The sequence below is a fragment of the Neoarius graeffei genome, chromosome 20, assembly GCF_027579695.1.
Source record: "Neoarius graeffei isolate fNeoGra1 chromosome 20, fNeoGra1.pri, whole genome shotgun sequence".
Lineage (NCBI taxonomy): Eukaryota > Metazoa > Chordata > Actinopteri > Siluriformes > Ariidae > Neoarius > Neoarius graeffei.
Window position 1 is genome coordinate 65,672,290 of NC_083588.1, and position 3,031 is coordinate 65,675,320.

The window sequence follows — 3,031 nt, forward strand, 5'->3', positions numbered from 1 at the left end:
TAACTGTTAATTATACACTGAGATATTATTATTATTATTATTATTATTATTATTATTATTATTATTATTATTATTAATCCTTTAAAATATTATTTTTGCATCTTATTACTGAACATTCTCCAATTTTTTTGGAAGTACCATTAAAAAACTGTCATGAAAAATGTGTCATTTTACAGATTGTATATTATAAAGCTGCACCAGAAGTAAACTTTTTTTTTTTTGCATGTTTCATTCACCATAAAAAACCCCCACACCACTTCTGTAACGTGTGAACAACCATCAGCCCACAAACATGTCACTGATTCATCAGGAAAAATGTCAAGAACTCAAAAAAGGCCAGGGGTCCTAAAATGAACGTGAGGAGAGGAGGAGACTGAAACACTGAAACTACAGAAACGTGGAGCGAGGAACAGAGACAAGTCCAGTCTGGTCTAGAGAAGGAAAAAAAACCTCTTCCTTTTCATTCCTCTACAAAAGCATGCATCCTCCATCACTCCTTCATCAGAGATAGAGATAGAGAGAGAGAGAAGAACAGAAGAAATTTTTCTAAACTCTTCAGAGAAACTCAAAACTTCTGAAAGGTTTGAACTTTGATTTTTTTCTCTTATTTGAAAATAACTTTGACAGCAAATTCGAAATTCCATATAAAATTATACACTCACTGAAAAATTATTTATTTTATTATTTTTGCTGTCTATAAAGGTTTTTAATTTTATTTTGCATAAATATTTGGATATCAATATTTATAGGATTTAGATGATGATCTAAAACCTGCAGAATCTTGTGTTTTTATGTTTTTTTTTAAATTGATAAAATCAGCAGTTTTAGTTCCACGAACTTCAATCTGAGGTCTGAATTTTGAGGGCTGTTACATTTCTCTACTTTTAATTTTTGTAAACAAACAATCTTTCACACATAAAAACTGCAACTTTTTCCTTTGAAATACTTATTAAACTTGCTATATTTTTATTATGAATTAAATACATAATATATGATAAATTATACAGTTTATATATAATTATATATAAAAGTAACAGTGACATGATTAAATATTATTTATCTTTATTTATTTCAAACGTTCTGAAAAAGTCAGAGATTCTGCTCACTGTCTTCATTCGTGCATATTGTCTCATTTTTTCAATTTATTTTTTATTTTTTTGGTGCAAAGAGTTTTTCAAAACTACAGATTGACACCAATTTTTTTTCTTCTCATTGGACTGAATTTTTTTTTTTGCAACAGCTTTCTAACAAATAATAAAACAATTCTTTCGGCGTGTGTTTTGCGTGATGGTTCTGTTTCTCATCATCTGTTGAGTCAGCCTCCAGAAACAGCCTCAGTAATGACAGTAATTACAGGTAAATACTGTCGTCTCTGTGTTCTGTGCCCACACACTGCCTCGCCCTTCACCTGAGGAACCAAAAACACATTTCTGATGATCCTCAGATCCCAGTGGTGTAACAGCACGGTGACTCATGGCGGTCTCAGTGTCTTAGCTGTAATAAACCCAAAGCCCAGTGCTGAGGCGTTGCTCCAGGTGATTGTTTTCTATCCCTGGAGTTGGGCGCGGCCTCTGCTGCAGGTTTGGAGTTTGGAATGTGTTTGGTTGGACTCCATAAGAATGAGGATGACAAAGAGGGTCAAAGCGTGTCAGGACGCGTCTCGCTGCCCTGCCCGGGGTCATGCTTTTTAGAGAAACATAAAAGTTATGAAATCCTGCATGGTCTTGTTCACAAGGAGGATACGACACACACTCAGGCATGCAGTGGTGCATAACCAGGGCTTAATTTGAGCCGGAACGTGATGGAACAAGATCCGTAACCTCCGTTGTCGGATCCGGCAGCTATTTTCATTTCATTCGGTGTTCCGGCAGCTATTTAAATGGATCAGATCACCTCTGTGACCATCACAAAGGGGAAAAAATCAAACAATAAATTAAATAAGTAAATAAAAATTTGTTTAGTGTTCGGATTTGATTTTGATATCTGTTGTTGATTTCTCTCCTATGACATCCACAAAATCTATGTGAAAGGGGAAGGGGGGGGGGTGGACATGGGGTGTATACTTCCGCTCAATAGAACAGCGGGTTTTTTGTAGCCGTTAGCTTGCGCTGTGGAAAAAATGGCAAAAAAACAAGAAAGCTTACTAAAATTTTTAAAATGAATTCTCCAACTTGTTTTGTAAACCCTTTATATCTTAACTATTACTTGAATTGATTGCACTTATGTTTGCTGGCACTGCTTTTAATGAGCAGGAGAAAAACAGGGAGGGCTCGGAAAATGACCGCAGGTCGGAATCGAATCCGGGTTTATGGTATGGCGCCTTACCCACCTGAGCCACGAAGTCCCGCTGGCACTGCTTTTAAATAAAAATGAGTCATTTAACTCATGTCTTGTGTGATCTGATCTCCAATGGTGAAATAAACCGGTTGTGATATGAGTACAGTCTGTTATTTTAGAAGATAAATTTAATATATAATTTAATATATAGCCTAATAAAAATAATATTTTATAACATAATATCACGACATATTACTGTCTGTAACTGTTCGTCACTAAAGCGTTTTCTAAGATCATAATGTCTGATATTATTATTATTTTTTTTACACACACAGTAAGCGTGTGTGCGTAAAGTTATAGTAAACCACCCCCCGCCTTTTTTTTTTTTGAGTCGCCAGACCCACCCACGTCCTGCGTTCCGGGACCTCCCACTTCACAAATTAAGCACTGTGCATAACTGCGTGTGTGTGTGTGTGTGTTTACACCACAGTGTTATGCAAGACTGATTTAAATCATAAAGGATAAAAGATTAACCCCGTCTCCTCCAACTGAAAAACAACCGGAAAAGGAAATCAGTTCCAGTCTTTTATTGTGCCTCAAAGGAAATAAAACAATAACAACAGAGCATTATTATTTTTTTTAATTTGCAGTATAACGAATTTCTAAAACCACCAGCTCAGAAATCAGACACACACACAAAAAAACTTTGATCACTGGCTGCAGCTCTTTATCTTCTATTTTCTTTCATTTCTTT

The 3,031-nt window shown here is 35.4% G+C and overlaps 1 protein-coding gene across 1 annotated transcript in view; it reads left to right on the top strand.

Moving 5' to 3' along the window:
• The first annotated feature begins 473 nt into the window (after window positions 1–473).
• The window catches only part of cldni (claudin i), an 8,474-nt gene continuing 5,916 nt past the window's right edge, over window positions 474–3,031 (top strand). Inside the window, exon 1 of the mRNA XM_060902263.1 lies at window positions 474–581. The gene's annotated coding sequence lies outside the window, so the exon portion shown is untranslated. The remainder of the gene's footprint in view (window positions 582–3,031) is intronic.